Source organism: Elephas maximus, chromosome 12, assembly GCF_024166365.1.
Source record: "Elephas maximus indicus isolate mEleMax1 chromosome 12, mEleMax1 primary haplotype, whole genome shotgun sequence".
NCBI classification, from domain to species: domain Eukaryota; kingdom Metazoa; phylum Chordata; class Mammalia; order Proboscidea; family Elephantidae; genus Elephas; species Elephas maximus.
Window position 1 is genome coordinate 6,751,003 of NC_064830.1, and position 23,099 is coordinate 6,774,101.

The window sequence follows — 23,099 nt, forward strand, 5'->3', positions numbered from 1 at the left end:
AGCCCTGCTGTTCTGTAGTTGATAGTTTTATCCTTTACAAAAATGTTGAAGAGGCAAAGACGTTAACATGACATTAGGTAATATAATCAGCACAAATCCTGTTTGTTGAGAACATAATACTCTGCCTGCAATTTATATTAAAGCTTAAGAGGCTGAAAGATTTTGATTTGCTTATTCGTCATAATCAGACAATCGATGAAGCTGGCACGAGAAAGACAAAAATAATACACAGACTCCTGAGTAGAACCAAGCTGATAATTCATTACAATTTACACCTAGTAAACAGATGAAATGACGATGATGGTGTGACTGGATTTGCCATTAGTCTTCTTTCTTCCTGCTAGATGACTAAAGGGCGGGTATGAAAAACCGATCCAAGGTTTCTGGTAGGAGGGGACAGGGATTTTATGACACGGAGAATGGAGGCAAACCAAAGTTGATGCCAAATCCCAGGTCCTAAAAACTCCAAGTCACAGGCAGAAGGAACAAAGAGTGTGTTCACAGGGGACAGGGTAAGACGCGAGGGTAAGCCAGTGAAGTCTACTATCCCACCAAGTCAGATTTTTACCTGTATTGTTATTAGTTAGGTTCAAGGATATAAATTTTCAGGATCTCAACACACACATGGAGAGGTAGAAGCCAAATCTATTCCAAAGCGAAGTACTGAGGTTGGGAAGAAAGCTGGGGGGTGGGGGGGGGGGGCATGGTTTACATTAGCTATTGATTAGAGGAGTTAAAAGTTTGGGTTTGTAGTCAGGCAAATTTGCTCTGAATTCTGGCTCATCCCTCAGTAGCTAAGTGACCATGAGAAAATGGTTTAACCTATCTAATATGGACACCTTTTTTTTTCAAAGTATTAGCAAAGACTGAAGAGAAATACAGGTAAAGCCATCAGCAGTATCTGGCCTCCAGTAAACAACAAGCACCGGGCACTACAACAGTTACTCCATCTCAGCTCCGAGGGCAGTATCTGGCATCCAGGAAGGTCCCTGGCATACAGCATGTGCTCAGAATTAATGGGGGAAACCCAAATGTCTTCCTAGCCATGACCACAAATAACAGGCTACTGTTTGCACACTTTCTGGTAGTATATGTATACAGTTTGATAAATAGATGAATTACTGACCACAGACGGCTCTGGTGGTCCAACAAAGCCTATGATCACTTCTCAGAATAACATTTGTAAATATGTGACATAAAATATACACAAAACCCCAATTATATCAAAATACAAACCCACTGCCTTCGAGTCAATTCCGACTCATAGCAATCCTATAGGACAGAGGAGAACTGCCCCACGGGGTTTCCGAGGCTGTAAATCTTTACGGAAGCAGACCGCCACATCTTTTTCCTGTGGAGCAGCTGGTAGGTTCGAACTGCTGACCTTTTGGTTATCAGCCAAGCACTTTAACCACTGTGCCTGCCACCAGGGCTCATATTCAAATACAGCAATCAAAATATTTTTAATCATGATGGAGTAGTATAGACACTCCTTTATCCACACATTATTTTAAATGATTTAGTAGCTGGTACAATAACTACAAGGAGCCCTGGTGGCAAAATGCTTAAGCACGTCTTGGCTGCGAAGTGAAAGGTTGGCAGTGGCGACCTACTAGCTGCTCCACAAAAGACCTGGTGATCTGCTCTTGTAAAGACTACAGCTTAGGAGACCCTATGGGGGCAGTTAGGGTCACTATGAGTCAAAATCGACTTGACAGCACACAGTAACTACACTAAGTTCAACGCTTAAAAAACATTTACAGATAATACAGAAATATCAATAGGATATGAAAATATCCTTCGGAGCTAAAGCTGCAGTACTGTGAACCGTGCTGTGGTTTGTAGCCCACATCGATAATTAAAGGAAAAGCTAATTTTTAATCAGATGCTACTGAAAAGAAAGCTAATGTTTTCCCACCCAAGTTCACAGAGCTACTAAGTTTTCATCTGCTAAACTCTTGAGGGTCCACGCACACCAAGTTATCTGCTCTAAATCAAAATGTGATATTTTTATATTCCTAGGAATATTATACAGAATGAAAATCTTTGGTTTTGTGTCACAATTATCTTAGAGGTTTTGTTTTTGGTTTTTTTTTTAATTAACAATATGACGATAGCCGTATGTAACAGTCAGGTGCCCAGAAGACATTGTTGATACCATCTAGTAATCCGAGGACAGTTTGATGAAGACTTATGCATAAAGGTCGGGGCAGTAATTTCAAGGAACACACACACGCATACACGCAACAGATGGTATAGTACCCTGGGGCTAGTACCGGCACCGACCTTTGACACAAAAGGGAGAGAAGGCTACCAGAATCTGGAGTCGGAGAGCACCGCGTGGAGAGGACTGTGCAACAGGACCTTGAGAGCAGACACTCCTTCAGAGGGCCCATCAGCTGTGTTACTCCCCATGTTGGTATTTTTAGGCTTCAAGACAAACAAGAGCCCACCCTGAATCCTGACATTCTGTCCAGACAAGCAGTAGGGCTATAGTGATGAAATTCCACCTGGCACCCAGCTGTCTAACCATGCCTTCCTTGGGTTGTCAGGTGGGAAAATCCACATTGTGCTCCCTGTACTGAGTCATTAAAAGCCAAGAAAACCAAATCCATTACTGTCTAGTCGATTTTGACTCACAGTGATCCTACAGGACAGAGTAGACTACCCCACACAGTTTCCAAGGACCGGCTGGTAGATTAAGTAGTGGATTCAAACTGCTGACCTCTTGCTTAGCAGTCAACCTTTAACCACTGTGCCACCAGGGCTGCTAGTGAGTCATTCCAAACCAAAGCCAATTCCATTGCTGTCAAATCAATTCCAATTCATAGTGACCCTAAAGGACAGAGCAGAACTGCCCCATGTGGTTTCCAAAGAACGGCCACTGGATTCAAACTGCCAACCTTTTTGTTAGCTAGGAGAAAGACTTCTTGGTCCATCCCCCACAGTGCAGCATGGAAGCCCATATAGAAGAGTCTCCACCTCCATCTTGACAACTTTTGAGCCGGCGGGGGGGGGGGGCAGAGCGGGGCGGGGGGGAGGGTATCGCTCACCATGGAACTGTTCCTGTTGTTTGCTGTTTTCTGTAATTCAACAGTTTTCATTTGCCAACACTTTGTGAGTGCCTCGTGGGTGCAGCTTGACCAGACTAGATGGACAAAGCACCCATAAAGGGGTTGACACTTCTGGTTCTGGTCCTAGTAGTGCTGGGGGTGCTTGGGATTGCAGAACTGCCTCTGAGACAACTCGTGTGTGTCACAGAGCTGTACCCTCCCATCAAATAGCCAGTCCTCCCCATGGGAGGACTTGCCCAGGACTCCCACCAGGGTACACGGCTGGCTGAAATTAATGAGACACCAGGGGTACAAATGCTTGCTGATGGAGTCCACACAGATCAGCATCTAAGAACTCAGGGCAGGGTGAGGATGTGTACAGAGAGGATAACAGCGACAAATGGAATGCCTGTGCTAATTTGTCATTCTTCCCAGCAAAACTGTCAGAAAGAAAACTTACTCTCACATTGTAAACGTAAATAATGCCATGGTACAAAGTTACAAGAATACAGACTTTATGATCACTCTGGGTTTGAATTCTTGTCCTAAAGATTTTGTGACTTAGAGAGTTATTGAATCTCTCTCAGGCTCTTTATCTGTAAAATGGAGGAACTAGATAAGATACAAACACTAATTAAATGTTATTTTTCTCATACCTCTTCCACTGACACCTAGCATAATACTTTTTGGAAGGAATCTCTAGCAAGGTGCCACAAGTCTCTCTTATCAGTCATATTTTATTCCATGTTTTAAAAAATAAGTAGAATTATTTGGATGACAATTCACACAAATACACTGTCGGGATAGGGTTCCAAAAAAAACACGCCTTGTAAAAAACCAATGATATGATTGCCACAAAAAGAGAAAGCTCAGAACTCATAAATAAAACTATAAAGGTAGTCTCTTAAAGGAAACATTAAAGCACCCCTCACAAGGCTCACTGACCTAATGATTCTCACTCAGTGAAACAGCACAGCATAAAAATCTATATACAACAAAACACTTGAAATATATTTTAAAATATGGAAGATACAGCCCTCAAAAAACTCACTGCCTATCTTACCAAGTATATTTATAACTTTTACTGACAGACTAGATTTAACAAAACCAATTACTCTTTTGAAGGTAATTATGGGAAACAAAAATAAAATGGTGGAGAAGGCCAGAGCAAGATAGTACAGAAAGCAGCTTCAAGCTCTTATCCACCCAAAAAACATTAAAAAAGCAGAAATTGGCAAACCAACTATGTTAGAACTCCAGAAGGCAAAGGTTTGCAGCAACCAAGCAAACACAGAATAAAGAAAAGGGCAACTTCAAAACGGTAGGGTTGGATATCCAGAATATATAAAGAACTCCTACAGCAGAAACAAACAAAGAAGACAAAGAACCCACTCAAAAATGGCAAAAAACATAGAGATTTCACCAAAGAAGATGTAGGAATGGTTAACAGGCACGTGAAAAGATGCTCCATTGTCGTAAGTCCTTACAGAAATGCAAATCAAAACCACAATGAGACATTACTTTACCTCCACTACAACAGCTATGTTCAGAAACACAGAAAACAACAGATATTGGCAGGGATGTGGAGAACCTGCAACCCTCACCTAATACTGGAAGAAATGTAAAACAGTGCAGCTGCTGTGGAAAACAGTTGGGTGGTTCCTCCAAGAATTTAACACTGAATTACCACATATCCTAGGAATTCTATGAAAGCAGAAACACAAACAGGTACGTGTACACCAATGTCCGCTGCGTCACTACTAAAAACAGGCAAAATGTGGAAACAACCTGAATGTCCCTCAACAGCTCAATGGATAAACAAATTGTGGTATACACTTAAAACGAAATACTACTCAGACAGAAAGAGAAATGAAGTACTGATAGATGCTACGACATGGGATGAACCTCGCAAACACTGGGATGAGTGAAATAAGTCAGTCACAAAAGGACAAACATTGTATGATCTCACTTATATGAAATAATCTAGAAGAGGCAAATGTACAGAGACCAAAGTTCAGTAGTGGTTACCGAGGATGGCAGGAAGGCAGAAGGGGGAGTCATTGCTTAGAGGTCACTGAGCTTCTGCTAAGGGTGATGAAAAAATTTTGAAATGGATACTGGTGACGGATATACAACATGATGAATTTAATTAATGTCACTGAATTATACATGTAAAAAACGTTGAAAGGCAAATGTCTTCATATATTATATATACACACACACTGTATACAAAAATATAAATTTTTAATTATTTTTATGTATTAGTCTTTTGGAAAGCCTGGTGGTGTAGTGGCTAAATGCTACAGCTGCTAACCAAAGGGTCAGCAGTTTGAATCCGCCAGGTGCTCCTTGGAAACTCTATGGGGCAGTTCTACTCTGTCCTATAGGGTTGCTGTGAGTTGGAATCGACTCAACAGGACTGGGCTTGGTTTTTGGTTTATTAGTCTTTTAAATACTATAAGAAATAAAAAGTGGAGTTACAAACCAAAAAATATAATAGTGTTGGTTTTATATTTGCCCATGCGTTTACTTTTACTAGAGATACATATTTCTTCATATGACTTCGAGTTACTGTCTGGTATCCTTTCATTCAAGTGAAGGATTAACTTTACAATTTCTTACAGGGCTCCTGATATACATGGAGCCCTCGTGGTGTAGTGGTTAAGAACCTGGCTGCCAATCAAAAGGTCAGCAGTTCGAATCTAGCAGCCGCTCCTTGGAAACCCTACGGGGCAGTTCTACTCTGTTCTATAGGGTCCCTATGAGTTGGAATGGTGGACTCAAACTGCTGACCTTTTAGTTAGCAGCCAAGTTTTTTTTATCACTGTGCCACCAGGGCTCCAAAAAAAATTTTTTTTTTAAGAGGAAAGCACAAACGGAGTCCCCCACTACCATGAATTATACATTCCAGTTTCCCACATTTGGAGAAATTTCAAGGGTCAGAACAACCTGAGAGCAATGGATAAGCCTCACCCTGGTAAAACACCTTTGTGATCGTGGTATCTCCCCCGCCAAGTGCGTGTGTGCGTGTGTGTGTGTATCCCAAATTTTGAAAACAGGGATAAAACAGATATGTGCACAGCAATGTTCACTGCAACATTATTCACAAGAACCAAAAGGCAGAAATAACCCAACTGTTCATCAATAGATGAATGGATAAACAAAACGTGGTATATACGTACAATGGAATATTACTCAGCCATCAAAAGGACTGAAGTTCTGATAGTGCTACGGCATGGACGAACCTTGAAAATTCTATGCTAAGCCAAACAAGCCAGACACCAAAGGACGAATATTGTCAGATTCCTCTCACATAAAATATTTAGAATATGCAAGTTTATGATGACAGAAAGCAGAAGAGAGGTTACCAGGGGCTAGGGGAGAAGAGGCATGGGGAGTTAGCGCTCCACAGTTACACGGTTTCTGTCTCAGGTGATAAAATGTTGTGGAAACAGGCAATAGTGACAGATTCACAACATTGTGAATATAACTAATACAGCAAAACCTGTGACAGCCAGGACTGTGCAAGGCGAATGCCGGTCAGAGGCGGAAAACTAAAATATTTTCCACTAAAACAAGCGCGAGAAAGTGGTAAGGCTGCACCCTGTCAAAGGCGGAAAACTTGCAAGACCTGGGAAAACAAGGCAGTCCCGTCGAGTTCCGGCTTTCACAGGTTTCAGTGTACCACTGAGTTGTACACTAAAAAAATGGTTAAAAAGGCAAACGATACATGTATTTTACCATAATAAAAATGATGTTTTTAATGAAAAGGCAACAAGTACATTTGAAACAAATCTTATTTTACCTGGTCCTCAGAGAATTGTTTAAGTAGTTCCAAATTTGCTAGTAGACATCGATAAGAATAAACATACAAAGATAATGTAGAATACCTATCTCTCTGAACATACGATTTATACCTGGGGAGGGCTGCTAATTCAATTTCTACAGGTAGTGATTACCAACCTAACCAATATTAAAAAAAGAGTCTCTCTTAAACAATACAATACCAGTACTTTGTACTGCTACAAAATATAATAAAACAAATCCCACACAATTTATGACTTAGAGGAGTAGAAAGAAAGAGTCACTGGAATACTGTCAGAAAATAATTGCCTCCAGTTTTGAAATTAAATGTCTTTTTTTAATGAATGCATTTATACTTGGCTACAAGTAGGAGATGACTGTTTTGTGACAACTGCTATCTTACAGACACTTTTTTTACGTTAAGGATAAGCATAGGGTTGGCAAAAAATAATAAGCGTTAAGTATCAGAAATGTCTACTGAGAACCAAGCTAGGAAAAGTGCTATAAATCAGTACATGAAGAAAAGGAACATTCATTTGAGTTTAAATGCAATAGGAGAAAAGTTTTTAAATGCTCTTTCCTTAGTCTTGCCTCTAATTAAACAACAGCTGCACAAAAATACAAAGAAATCAACATGGTAAAACATGTTGCTTTGATATGGAAAATTCCTTCTGGAATCTTAAAAGTCTATCCTTCATCTTTTGCCTATAAAAATTTTTTTTTTTTTACCTCCTACTATTTAAATAACATAGCTCTATATATGTTCTCTTAAAAAAAAAATTAATGGCATGAATCTTAGTTATTTCAAGGATAAAAGGCAGAAACGGTAAAAGATGATATAACAGGAGGAAATACTGTTACCAAATTTCATTAACTTACGTCTGAATTTCTTCAATTAGAATAAAGTCATTTTTATCTACCATTTTAGCATAACTGAGAAAAGTTTTGTTATCTCATTAAACCAAAGCATATTATAATACTGTGGCATATTTCCTGTGTTTAATAGTAGACAGTTTCAAGATATTTAAAATTTCATACAATTTTCAAAACAATTATAAAATACATAAAGCCAGACACTATACACATATCGATTTCTGTTCAAGTCCAACTTACTGCTTAGATATAATAAAACGTTAATAACTTTTATATTGGTTACACAAACAACAAACATGCCATACACACATGCGCACACACACACACGCTATATCAAATTGTTAAAGGAATATCTTAGCTACCATATTTGAAAACATTCTTATTAAATATTTATATACATTTTGTGAAACAGTGAAAACACGAGCAACATTTGGTGATTTTTTTTTCCTCTAAAAAATATTGTAAATTGAAAAATAAAATTTCCACACAGGCAAAGTGATAATTTCAAGATGGCAGTGATAACGTTTTACTTCTCCTACTTGTAATGGAAGAAAAGTTCAAAAAATTGGCCACCAGCTTCTTCATTGCCTCTTCCCATGACACCAAACCAAATTGGAGTACTGAGAAAGTCTGGCGCTAGGAGACATTAAACTGACAAATGATTCTCAATAAGCTGCTGGCAAGCCACTTGGAAAAGTTAACAGAAATTACTGTATTTAAGAGCTGTTGTCTGCACCTTGCTGCTGCAAAACCATATACCTCTCTGGGGATTTTCACACTAGTACGGGACATACTATGGCCGCTCTCCAGAGACAGCTGGGGTCACTACGGTAAATAAAGAAGGAAGATTTACTGGAGGATGAAAAAGTAAGGTGTGGATACACGATGGGCAAGTAAAACTGGGAAGGTCAGTGAGAACCGGACACATTAACAATTTTTTGTCGGCTCTCTCTTATCAGATCAGCAGCAGTGGCACCACTGGCTGGCCCCAACTCCATGTATCTTTTGGAACTCAGGCTTCATTCTCTAATGAAACTCCTTTGGAGAGCGTTGATTTCATATCTTGAAACAAGAAAAAATAAGGATGGACGTGAAACATCCTTTTGTGACCAAAATCAAGTATAACCTCAAATACATCAGGGGCTATGCAACAAGGACATTAAGTCAACTCAAAGCATGAGGACAAGTTTTACTGGACAAGTTATTACCATCAGGAGAGCATAAATAACAATACTATTATAATCACAATGATTAGAAGATCAGTCTATAAAAAGCCTTGCTCATAATAATGTTCAAACAAGATTTAATACAAAGCCTTTAAAAAGGAATGCCATTACAACAAGAATATCACTGAATGTATCTACTTGCTGTTGATAATAGGCATAAAATAATATTTTGTTTCTTCTGTAAGCATTAGTCTGTTCATAAAGTATAATTATATTTTTTAATTCTACCTGTAAAAGCAGAAAAATATAAATAAAATTTAAATGAAACAAGAAAATTTTGAGAAGTAAAAATTATACAAGAACAGAAAGAATAAGAATTAGAGGCCAGTTATCCAGAAGGATTTACCCCATTGCCGCAGAGTCGATTTCGACTCATAGCGACTCTATAGGACAGAGGAGAACTGCCCCATAGGGTTTCCAAGGAGCAGCTGGTGGGTTCAAACTGCCGACCTTTTGGGTAGCAGAGAGGAAGAGGTTCTAATAATTTAATCAGTACCAGCTGTCACAAAAGCAGATGTGTCCCAAAGTGATAAACCTGCCAAACGTCCTAAAGAGGAGAGCTAACCACATAGACTCCATCCCTCATCACCTAGGAGACAAAACTCAGAAATAGTCCTCCTTATAATAAAAAAATTTTAAAGGAATACATACATTTTTAATAATATTGATAGACCAGTTGAATATGCCACAGGAAATACAGGTCATACAAACTTTTTTTTAAATCACATTTCCACAAGTAAAGCCAAATCTCTAAATATTTAAAACCATATGAAAAACAGAGACTTAAGAGTTTCATAACATAACAATAACTTGATTACATTAAAAAAAAAAAAAAAAAAAAAGGCTCAGGAAACCCTGTTAACTCAGAGCTGAAGCCACTCCCCAAGTTCATCTTTCAGCCAAAGATTAGACAGACAGACTTAAAAAACAAACAATTAACACACGTGAGGAACGTGCTTCCCAGTTCAATCCGGTACAGGAGCCCAAATGGTCAACACCTGCCCAAGAGCAAAGACGAGAAGGTAGGGCAGGACAGGAAAGCTGGACGAGTGGACACGTAACCCGGGGCAGAAAGGGGGAGAATGCTGACATATTGTGGGGATGGCAACCAAGGTCACAAAAAATGTACGAATGAATTTTTCACTAAAAAACTAATTCGCGTTGTACACTTTCACCTAAAACACAATAAAACTAAAAAAAAAAAAAACTACAAACAATCCAACTTTTTTCACAGGCAAAAGATTAGATCAGACATTTCATCGAGAATAAACATGGAAAATAAGCACATGAAAGGAGGAGCCTCAATATAATTACTTATCAGGGGTTCAAACCACCAACTTCGTGGTAAGCGGCCGAGCACTTAATCACGTGTACCACCAGGGCTCCTTTACGAAGTGCTAGTGAGAGTATAAAATGATAGATAACCAGTCGTCACTGAGTCAGTCCAACTCATGGCAGCCCCGTGTGTCAGAATACAACTGTGCTCCACAGGGTTTTAAGCGAATGATTTTTCAGAAATAGATTGTCAGGCCTTTCTTCTGAGGACCTCTGGGTAGACTCGAACCTCCCAGCTTTCAGTTAGCAGCCAAGCACATTAGCCCTGTGCACTACCCAGGGATCACTTAAAATGACAGTGACTTTGCAAATCAGTTTTTAAAAAAATGAAAACAGGTCTTCTACATGACAAGAACACGGGGAGATTCATACACATGAACACCAGGAGAGGAGAACAAGAATATTCATAGCAACCCTGTGTAATAACAAAAACCGGAAACAACATTGATGTTCATCGACAGGAGAGTGGAGAAATAAATTGTGGTATATTCATTCAAGGAGTCCTCGTGGTGTGGTAGTTAAAGTGCTCGGCTGCTAAATGAAAGGTCAAAGGTTCAAACCCACCAGCCACTCCAGAGAAGAAAGATAGGGCAGTCTGCTTCCGTAAAATGTACAGCCTTGGAAACCCTACGGGGCCATTCAGTTCTACCCTATAGGGTCCCTAAGAGTCGAGGTCAACTCCATGGCAGTGGGTTTGGTCTGGGGTATATTTAAATTTCTAACAAATGAAGCTAGCTACAAGAAGAATTTAGATAACTCTCAGGAACAAAATAGTAAACAAGAAAAAGTTACAAAAAAATATATATAGAATGATGCTGATTATACATAAGGTTCAAATACTTGTAAAACTAACCACATTTTGTTTAGGGATATGAAGTTTTGGATAAAATTATAAAAAATAAATAAAGGCAAGAGATTACCTCTAAAAGGCTTCAAAGGTTAAAGAGGGCCCCACAGGTAACTTCAAATGAAATTGTGAAGCTTTGATTTATTTTTCTCAAACTAAGTGTTTATTGTATCATTATTCTTAACACATATTTTAGAAATATGTTTATTTCTGCTCAATATTTAAAGGCGGTTCTATTCTGTCCTATCGGGTCGCTATAAGTCAGAATTGGCTCAACAGCACTGGGTATTTTTGGGGCAATATTTAATAAAACAATTTTTTAAATGAGCAAGAATACTACTGCCACTAAAAATTATCTCACAGCTCAAAAAGCTTATACCCAGTACCCAGTGCCGTCTTACGTCGGTCCCTAAATCACAGCCCGCCACTAGATAAAGCAGCAAAAAATGGTTTTCCACCATTCAGACTTTTTTTATTGTTTATCAGTATAAAAACATTAACACCAACAGTTACTCTGATCTGAACAAGTACTCCTTTAAAATCTGCCTGTATCTAATGCTTCATTCTAAACCAGCTTCCTATAAAACCACTCTGTAAGAAGCCTAAATCCAGGCAAAACTAAACTCCACCTCACTTTTCCGTTACCGTTGGGTTAAAGGTATTGCTTATCATTATCTGAGCCTATACGAATCTGTTATTAAAATACATATACATGTTCTGATGCAAGAAAATACACACACAAGGAAGACTATACTTTGTTTCATTTAAAGCTTTACAAAGAGGTTCTTGTTTTTGTTTGGTTTTGTTTTTACTCTTTTGGAAAATCAGCTCATGGAGAAGGACACTTTAACGTGGTATTCAAATTGCCAAAACAGCGGCATAGACGAATTCCACAAACACTGAGGGAAAAAGCTAAATAAAAGAGACTACATACTGGATTTATCACAGGAATATAAGGCTGATTTAACTTCCACATTTTAATTATTGTAATATCCATAATAAAAAGGAAAACAAAATAAGAAGCCATAGCCATAGCAATAGATGTAAAAAAAAGTATTCGAAGAAAAAAAATCAATATTATTCAACAACACTCAACAAACTAGGAATAGATGGGTACTTCCTCAACCTGTTAAAGGGCATCTATGAAAAACCCACAGTTAACACCATACTCAGTGGTGAAGGACTGAAGGTTCTCCCCTCCAGACCCAAACAGTGAAAGGATATTCACTCTCACCACTTCTATCCAACATTGTACGAGGTTTTAGTTGGCACAATTAGGCAAGAAAAAGAAATAAGACGTATCTAAAAGTAAAATTACTTCTATTTGCAGACAACATGATTTTGTACACAGAAAATCCTGAGGAATCCACACACAAAAAAAAATTAGAACTAATAAATGAGTTCATTAAGGTTGCAGGATTCAAGAAAAACATACAGAAATCAGTTGCATTTTTGTACTAGTACGAAGAACAATCTGAAAATGAAATTAAGAAAACAATTCACAAAAGCATCAAAACGAATAAAATACTTAGGAGTAAACTTAACAAAGGAACTGCAAAACTTATACAAAGAAAGTTGTAAAACATTATTGGAAGAAATTAAAGACTTAAATGGAAAAAAACCCCACATTCATGGATCAGAAGACTGAAGATAGCAATACTTCCCAAATTGATCTACAGATTCAATGCAATTTCAATCAAAGCAGCAGATGATTTCTTTGAAGAAATTAACAAATTAATCTTAAAATCCCTAATCAAACTGCAAGGGACTCCAATTGGCCAAAACAATTTTAAAAAAGAACAAAGTTGTGCTTTCATTTTCATTTCACTCTAGGAAATCTGTGATTTCTCTTTTTGATATCTTCCTTGACCCACTGGTAGTGTAACAGTGTGGTGTTTAACTCCCATATATTTGTGTTTTTTCCAGTTTTTTTTTTTTTTTTTTTTTCCTGTTACTGATTTCTGGCTCCACTCCGTTGTGGAGTGAAATACTTTGTATGATTTCGATCTTTTCAAGCTTATTAAGACTTGCTTTTGTAACCTAACATGTGGTCTGTCCTGCAGAATGATTCGTGTGCACTGGAGTAGAATGTATACCATACTGTTGTGGGGTGCAGTGTTCTACATACGCCTGCTAAGTCTAGTGGGTTTACGGTGTCATTCAGGTCTGTTTCCTTGATGATCTTCTTTCCAGATTTCTGTCCGGTATTAAATGTGGTACGCTGAAGTCTCCAACTTTTATCGCAGGGCTATCTTTTCTCCTTTCAATTCCATCAATATTTGCTTTACATATTTAGATGCTCCGATGTTGGGTGCATATATATTTACGACTGTTAAATCTTCCTAACCCTTTTATAACTATATAATGTCCACCTTTATCTCTTCTGAAAGATTTTGTCTTAGTCTAATATTAAGGTTGCCACCCCAGCTCTCTTTTGGTTATCTACTAAAGTCTAAGGTGTGTCTCTTGTAAACAGCATATATTTGGATCATTTTTTAAAAATCCATTCTGCCGCTCTCTGCCTCGTAATTGGAGCCTTTAGTCCACTTACATTCACTGTAATCACCAATAAGAAGTAGCTTACGTCTGCTATTTTGTTACGTGCGTTTTGTGAATCTTAATCTTTCTTTGTCTTTGCCCTTTACTGCTGCTTGCTTTTCTGTTTTGTTGGTTTATTGCAGTGAGCCATTTTGGTTCCCTTCTCCTTTCCTTTTGTGTATATTTTTAAGATTTTTCTTGGTTGTTACCTTGAATATTACATTCAGCAACTTGTATTTATAACATTCTAAAGTGAGTTGGTACCAGCTTAATTTCAATAACATATAAGAAATTCTATACTTACACTATTCCTCCTGCCTGTGTCCCCAGCTCTGTTGTTGCAATCACTAATTATGTCTTTATATTTCACATGTCCTGTAACATAATTTTATCCCCACTTTTTATTCAAAACATAAGAAATGCAGCAAAGGCAATACTCAGAGGAAAATGTATAGCAATAAATGCCTACATAAAAAAAGAAGAAAGGTCTCAAATCAACAGCCTAACTTGAAAACTCAAGGAACTACACCTTCTCCTCACTTATTGACATGGTTAGGTTCCAAAGACCAGGTCGGTATGCAAAATCAGCATTACGTAAAATACTCATAATTTCCTACCCTAGCCTCCCCTCTTCCTCAGCACCAGCCCTCCCAGCTGGGTGGCTACAGCCCCTCCATACCTGCGGCAGTCATGGGTTCACCCTCTCTCTGTTTTCCAGGATCTGAATCCATGCTGCAGGCTGCTGGCCAGGTGCCCTCAACCATCTGGCACCCCAGCTCAGACTCTGCAGTGCACTCAGTGCAGGATGCAGGGGAGTACAGGCTGGGTGGTGCACAGCCACCTTAGCAGGAGAAGGCTCCGCAGAAGTGAGCACTGCCCGGTGCCCATACCCTGCTCATGGCGCCCACCAGCTGGTGCTTCGCACAAGGCAGAGGGCGGGGTGTGCCGAGAAGAGGGAGGGGAGGCATAAGTGGGGAAAAGCCTGAGCGTCAGTTGCCCAGCAGGCTCTAGACTGGGGTTAAAAATCCCAAGGGTTGAGCCACTTCTCCTCAGTGTACCCTGGACGAGTTCATATGGGGCAAGGGTGTACGGGTCAGTGGAGTCGTTAATGCACAAAACAGTCAGAGAGCAGATTTTTTTTTACTATTATCATTAATGGAAAATAACAATGAGATAGTCGATAAGTAGAAAGAGAAGAACAAACTAAACTTAAAACTACCAGAAAAAAAGAAATAATAAAGATTAGAGCAGAAATAAATAAAATTGAAAACAGAAAAACAATAGAGAGAATCAATAAAATCAGCAGTTGGTACAGCAGCATAGATGAATTCCACAAGCAAACGTTGAAGGAAAAAGCTAAATAAGGAGACTATATACTAGATTTATCACAGGAATGTAAGGCTGATTTAACTTTCCAAATTTTAATTATTGTAATATCCACAATAAAAAGGAAAACAAGAAACCATAGCCATGGCAATAGATGTAAAAAAAAAAAAAAAGATCAATAAAATTGAGAAACCTTTAGCTAGACTGACAAAGATGTAAATAACAAAAATAAAAAATGAAAGAGAGGACATTACTATTGATCCAATAGAAATAAAGAGAATTATGACAGAATATTATGAACTGAATGGCAACAAACTGGATAACCTAGATAGAATGGACAAATTCTTAAAAGCACAAAAGCACGTAACCTACCCAAACTGACTCAAGAAGAAATAGAAAGTCTCAACAGGTCCATAACAAGTGAAGAGATCGAATCAGCAAGCAAAAACCTCCCAACAAAAAAAATGCCTGGACCAGGTGGCTTCACTGGGGAATTCTACTGAACATGTAGAGAACTGACACCAGTACTGTTTAAACTCTTCCAAAAGACAGAGAAGGAAGGAATGCTCCCAAACTCATCCTATGAAGCACACATAACCCTAACACCAAAATCAGATAAGGACACCACAAAAAAGAAAACTACAGACCAATATCTCTTATGCGTTAAAAAAAAAAAATTTTTTTTAGGTGCAAAAATCCTCAACAAATACTAGCAAAAAGAATCTAAGGGCATATTAAGAGTCACATACCATGACCAAGTGGGATTTATTCCAGGAATGCAGGGATGGTTCAAAACTAGAAAATCAATCAATGTAATATACCACATCAATAGAACAGAGAAAAAGAACCACATGATCATATCAAGGGATGCAGAAATACCTACCCAAATACCTGTGAAATAGAAGGGAAATTTCTCAATATGACTCAGGGCATATTGGGACCTCTCCTCCTGAAATCAGGAACAAGACAAGGGTACTTGCTCCTACCACCTCTATTCAATATTGTATTAGATGTCCTAGCCAGAGGAATACAATAAGAAAAAGAAAAAAAGGTATCCAGATTTGAAAAGAGGAAATAAAATTTTCTCTGTTCACAGATGATATGACTCTACTTACAAAAAATCCCAAAGAAACTGCAAGAAAACTTCTAAAGCTAATAGAAGAATTTAGCAGTTTCAGGGTACAAGATCAACAAACAAAAATCAGTTGGGTTTCTATACACCAGCAATGAGAAATCTGAAAGGGAAATTAGGGAAACAATTCCATTTACATAGCATCTAAGAGAAAAAAACACTGAGGAACAAATGTAACTATACATGAAGGACTTACACAATGAAAATTGCAAAACTTTGCTGAAATAAAAAGACTTAAGTAAACAGAAAGATGCTCTGTGTCCTTAAGTTGGAAGACTTAATATTGTTAAGATGTCAATACTACCTGAAGCAATCTATAGGCTCAACACAATCCTGATCAAATTCCAAAAGCATTCCTTATGGAAATGGAAAAATCAATCGTCAGCTTTATGTGGAATGGCAAAAGTTTCCATAGCTAAAGCAATGTTGCAAGAGAACAAAGTAGGAGGACTCACACTTTCTTGATTTTAAAACATATTATACAGCTACAGTAATCAACACAGCCTGGAACTGGTGTAACAATAGACACAAAGACCAATGGAATAGAACTGGGAGTCCAGCATTAAATCTACATATCTAAGGCCAACTGATTTTTGACAAGAGTACTAAGTCCATTAGATGGGGAATGAGGAGTCTCTTCAATAAATGTTGTTGGGAAAACTGGATTTTCACATGCAGAAATGTGAAACAGGATCCATGCCTCATACCACACACACAAAAAAAATTCAAAATTGATTAAGGACCTAAATGTGCAAACTCGAACCATAAAATTCTGGGAAGAAAATGTGGGGGCAACACTGCCGGCCCTAGCTTTTAACAATGGATTATCCAATATGATAACAAAAGCACAAACAGCAAAAGACAAAATAAACAAATGAGACCTCATAAAAATTAATAACTTTTGTAAATCAAAAGGCTTTGCCTAAAAAGTGAAAAGACAAGCTATCAATTGGGAGAATTTCTTTGGAAACCATGTATCTGATAAGAATCTAATAACCAAAATACATGTAAAACTTTGACGATTTAACAAAACAGGCATTTAACATAAAACAGGCGAAGGACTTGAATAGATACTTCATCAAAGAGGACATTTAAATGGCCACCAAACACATGAAGATGCTCAACGTCATTAGCCATGGGAGAGATGCAAATCGAAACCACAATGAGATACTATTTCTCTCCTATTAGGCCGCACAGTGGTTAAGCAATCTGCTGCTAACCAAAAGGTTCAAATCCACCAGCAGCTCCTTGAAAACCCTATGAGGTAGTTCTACGCTGTCCTACGGGGTCGCTGTGAGTCAGCAACGAGGTACAGAAATGAGAACATTCATACACTTCTAGTGGGAATGTAAGATAGTACAGCCACCTTGGAAAACAGTGTGGCAGCTCCTTCAAGTGTTAAACATGGAGTTAACATGTTATTAGCTAATCTGCTCCTAGGTATATACCCAAGAAGAAGGAAAACATATGTCTCTGCAAAAACTTGTACACAAATGCTATAGCAGAATTATTCATAATAGTCAAAAAAAAAGGATCACAATAGGAAGGGTCCCAGACAAAAAATGTGGAACAAAATTTTAACTCACCAAAAAAAAAAAAAAAAAAGAACAGACTTACTGGTCTGACAGAGACTGGAGAAACCCTGAGAGTATGGCCCCACACACCTTTATAGATCAGTAATGAAGTCACTCCTGAGGTTCACCCTTCAGCCAAAGATTAGACGGGTCCATAAAAAAAAATGAGACTAAATGGGCACACCAGCCTAGGGGCAAAGACTAGAAGACAGGGCGGGACAGGGAAGCCGGTAATGGGGAAACCGAAGTCTAGACAGGGAGAGTGGTGTCATGTCATGGGGTTGGCAACCAACGTCACAAAACAATATGTGTATTAATTGTTTAATGAGAAACTAATTTGCTCTGTAAACCTTCATCTAAAGTACAATAAAATGTTTTTAAAGTAGTCAAAAAATATTTATCAACTGATGACTGGATAAATAAAATGTGGTATATTCACGTGATGGAATATTATTCGACAATAAAAATGATAGGAATTACTGATACATGATACAACATAGATGAATCTTGAAAAAATTCTGCTAAGTGAAAGGAGTCAGTCACAAGCACAAATTGTATGATTCCACTTACATTTAACACATTTACTTCTGTATAGAAAAATCACTGATCCCCACTAACCCAAAACCATTCTTCCCTCTTAATTTATTTATTTCAGTAGAAATATCAGTATTCATGCTGTACCACAAAGTAAAAATACTTTAAACAGACAAGAAACTTAGGAGAGTTCGCCCCTGAATCAGCTCGCGACTCCCGGTGGCCCCATGTGTTACAGAGTAGAGCTACTCCACTGGATCTTCCCAGCTGGAATCTTTACAGACACAGACTTCCAGGCTTTGCTTCTGCTGAGCCAGTAGGTGGGCTCGAACTGCCAACTTTTAAGTTAGTAGCCAAAGGCAAACTGTTTGAGCCACTCAGGCTACTTACATAGCTCAAGAGGTACCATTAAAGTCAAAATTCTCTTTAAAATCATTTACCTCTTACATATTAAAACAGTTACCAATGGTTTGAAATATTTCAGCTACTAAATAATCCAAGAAAATACATCTAAAACAACCCAGGTAAATCTTAATAAATTGAAATGAATCTTTTAGATACGGTTATCCTATTGTTTATTTGTAAATGAATACATGTGAAAAATGTAAAGCTATTATGTAACAAGGACATAAAGGACAAAAAAAAGTCACGAGAACTCTGTTTTTAAAAAGTACTGCAGGAAAATGTATTAATACACTTTTTAAAATAATACATGTGGGAAATACAGTGAATATAGGAGCACAGCTTTTTAATCTTCCCAGATCAAAACATACAGAACCGGAAGATAGCTTAGACAACAAAACTAGGTGACAATGTATCCCTACAAACTACAAAATACAAGGAAGCAAGGAAAAACCACCAGCACCACAGGAACTACATGGTATTGGTGTGTGCGAGGACAAAGGATAGGAAAGCAACAGGGCAAACGGCAGATCTGAGCGGAATCCCAAAAGAGCCAAGAAGTACTCAGTGAAAAACGCATCAGGCCAATATGAGCACAGCTGCAGAAACTAACAGGGATTTACCCAATCCAATAGCCATTGAGCGCAAGGGTATCTCAGTAAATCTGCTGTTAGTGGCCACTGATTTGGCTCCAACTTATGGCAACTTTATGTATAACGAAATCAATCCTTGCCTGGATCTTTATCACTCTCACAATCACTGGAATGTCTGAGCCCACTGTTCCAGCCACCATGTCAATCCATCTCGTGGACAATTTTCCTCATTTTTGCTGACTCTCCGTTTTATCAAACATGATGCCCCTTTCAAGCAATTGGTCTTTCCTAATGATGCATCCAAAGTAAGTCAGATGAAGCCTGGTTCCACACTTCTAAGGAGCACTCTGGCTGTACTTCTTCCAACGCAGATTTGTTTGTTCTTCTGGTAGTCCAAGGTATAGTCAACATTCTTCACCAACACCACAATTCAAATGTGTCAATTCCCCTTTCTCATTGTCCAGCTTTCACATGTGTATGAGGCGACTGCAAAGAACAAGACTTGGGTCAGGCATACTTTAGTCATCGAAGTGACATCTTTGCTTTTAAACCCTTTAAATAAGACTTTTGCAGCAGTTTTTCCCAATGCAGTAAATCCTTTGATTTCTTGCCTGCTACCACCACAGGTATTGATTTTTCATCCTCAAAAAAAGAGTAAAATCCTTGACAAATTCAATTTCATAGTCATTTATCATGATGTTGCTAATTGATTCAGTTGAGAGAATTTTCATTTTCTTTATGTTCAGGTGTAATCCATATTAAAGATCTTTGACTTTCATCAGTAAGTGCTTCAAGTTGTCTTTGCTTTCAGCAAGCAAGATGTCATCTGCATATCACAGGTTGTTAATGAGTCTCCCTCCAATCCTAATACCATGTTCTTCATATAGTCCAGTTTATCAGATTATTTGTTCAGCATACAGACTGAGTAAGGTGGAATGATACAACCCTGTCACACAGCTTTTTCATTTTTAAGCCAGGCAGTATCCCCTTGTTATGTAAAAATGACTGTCTCTTGATTCATGTACAGGCTCAGGATGAGCTCAATTAAGTTTATAGAATTCCCATTCTTGGTAATGTTATCCATAATTTGTTATGATCCACACAGTCAAATGACTTCATACAGTCAATGGAACTTGGGTAAACATCTCTCTGGTATCCTCTAACTATGCCAGGATCCATCTGTCATGAACAATAACATCCCTCATTCCACATCCTTTTCTGAATCCGGCTTGAACACCAGGAAGCTCCTTGGTGATGTATGGCTGCAGTAATTTTTGAATTATCTTCTATAAAATGTTGCTAGCATTTGATATTAATCATGTTGTTCAATAATTTTCACATTCCATTCGATCATCGTTCTTTGAAATGGGCATGAATACGTATCTCTTCCAGTTGGCTGGCCAAGTATTGTCTTCCAATTTTTTTGACGTAGATGAATAACCGCTCCCAGCATTTAACCGGTTTGTTGAATCATCTCAATTTGCTGTTCCATCAATTCCCAAAGCTTAATTTTCACCAGTGCCTGCTGTGCAGCTTCCTTCAGTACCAGCAGTTCTTCATCACCTGCTATCTTCTGCCTTCAGTACCAGCAGTTCTTGATCATCTGCTACCTCCTGAAATGGCTGAATGTCGACCAATTCTTTTTGGTACAATGACTCTGTGTATTCTTCCTATCTTTTTTTGATGGTTCCTGGTCATTCAATATTTTACCCATAGAATCCTTCAATATTGCAACTCAAGGTTTGAATATTCTCTTAAGTTCTTTCAGCTTGAGAAATGCCAATCATGTTCTTCCCTTTTGGTTTTCTATCTTTGCACATTTCATCATAATACTTTACCTTGTCTTCTCGAGCCACCCATTGAAATTTATTGTTCAGCTCTTTTACTTCATTATTTCCTTTGTTTGCTTTAGCTACTCAACACATAAGAGCAAGTCTTTGAGTCTCTTCTGATATCTACTCATTCTTTGCTTCTTTCCTGTCTTTTTTTAATGATTTCTTGCTTTCTTCATTAATTATGTCCTTGATGTCATCACACAACTCTTCTGGTCTTGGGCCAATAGTGTTCAGTGGATCAAACTATTCTTGAGATGGTCTCTGGACTCAGGAAGAAGGTATTCAAGGTATTAAGCTCTCACGGGCTTGGTTTTATATTCTTCAGCTTCAGCTTGAACTTGCATATGCGCAGTTGATGGTCTGTTCTGCAATCGGCCCCTGGCTTTGTCTTGACTGATAATATTGAACTTCTCCTTCACCTCTTTACACAGATGTAGCTTATTTGATTCCTGCGTAATCCATTTGCTAGAGATTCATGTATAGTCATTGACTGAGTTGTTGAAAACAAGTATTCCTGATGAATAAATCATCAGTCTTATAGAATTCTCTCATGAGATCTCCAGTGTCATTCCTATCACCAAGACTGTATTTTCCAACTACCGTTCTTTCTTCTTTGCCTTCAGCTTTCACATTTCAATCATCAATAATTGTCAATGCATCTTGACTGTATATTTGATCAATTTCAGACTATAGCAGTTTATAAAGATTTTCAATTTCTTCATCTTTGGCATTTGTGGTTGGTGAGTAAATTTGAGTAATAGTCACATTAATTGGTTTTCCTTGTATGCAAATGGATATTAACCTGACAGCATTATGGCTTAGGATAGATCTCAAAATGTTCTTTCTGACTGTGAATGAAATGCTTTTCCTCTTCAATTTGTTGTTTCTGTCACAGTAGACCATATGATCGTCAGACTCAAAATGGCCAATATATTTTAGCTCACTAATGCCTGGGATATCGATCTTCAAGGATTCCATTTCATTTTTGAGAACTTCCAATTTTTCTTGATTCATACTTCATACATTCCATGTTCCAATTACTAACAGATATTTACAGCTGTTACTTTTCATTGAGTCTGCCACATCGACAAATGAAGGTCCTAAAGGCTCTACTCCATTTGAGTCATTAAGATCAGCTCTACTTCAAGAAGGCAATTTGTCTTAATTATCTAGTGCTGCTATAACAGAAATACCACAAGTGGTTGGCTTTAACAAACAGAAATTTATTCTCTCACACTCTAGGAGGCTAGACGTCTGAATTCAGGGTGTCAGCTCCAAGAGAAGGCCTTAACTCTCTGCTGGTTCTAAGGGGGAGATTCTTGACATCAATCTTCCCTGGTCTAGGAGCTTCTCAGCACAGGGATCCTAGATTCAAAGACACTGCTCCCGGCACTTGTTTTTGGTGGTATGAGATCCCTCTGTCTCTCTGCTCACTTCTCTCTATATATCAAAAGAGATTGACTCAAGATACAGCCTAATCCTATAGATTGAGTCCTGCCTCATTAACATAACTGCCCCCAATCCTTCCTTATTAACATCATAGAGGTTAAGATTTACAACACATAGGATAATCACATCAGATCACAAAATGGTAGACAACCACACAATACTGGGAATTATGGTCTAGCCACATTGACACACATTTTGGGGGGACACAACTCAATCCATAACACAACTCTTCCCCAGTCATATTTTAAGTATTTTCCATTCTAAGGGGTTCATCTTCTAGCACTATACCTGACAATGTTGTATTGTTATCCACTGAGTTTTCATTGGCTAATTTTCAGAAGTAGATCACCAGTCCCATTTTCTTAGTCTGTCTTAGTCTGCAAGCTCCACTGAAACTTATCTACCATGGGTGACCATGCTAGAATTTGAAATACCAGTGGTATAGCTTCCAGCATCATAGCAGCACACAAGCCGCCACAGTACAACAAACTGACAGATGGGCGGTAGACAGTTAAATCTAACACCTATGAATTCTTGAAACTGATCAGCCAGCTCTCCCTTTGGAACAGAGTCCCACA

At 38.2% G+C, this 23,099-nt stretch overlaps 1 protein-coding gene and 1 non-coding gene across 2 annotated transcripts in view; both read right to left on the reverse strand.

Annotated features, from left to right (window-relative positions):
• The window catches only part of DLGAP2 (DLG associated protein 2), a 1,098,241-nt gene that overhangs the window by 943,850 nt on the left and 131,292 nt on the right, over window positions 1–23,099 (reverse strand). The gene's annotated exons all lie outside the window — the stretch shown is intronic.
• On the reverse strand, window positions 5,914–6,076 carry LOC126087589 (U1 spliceosomal RNA). The gene has a single exon (XR_007519774.1). It is a non-coding gene; the product is annotated as a U1 spliceosomal RNA (small nuclear RNA).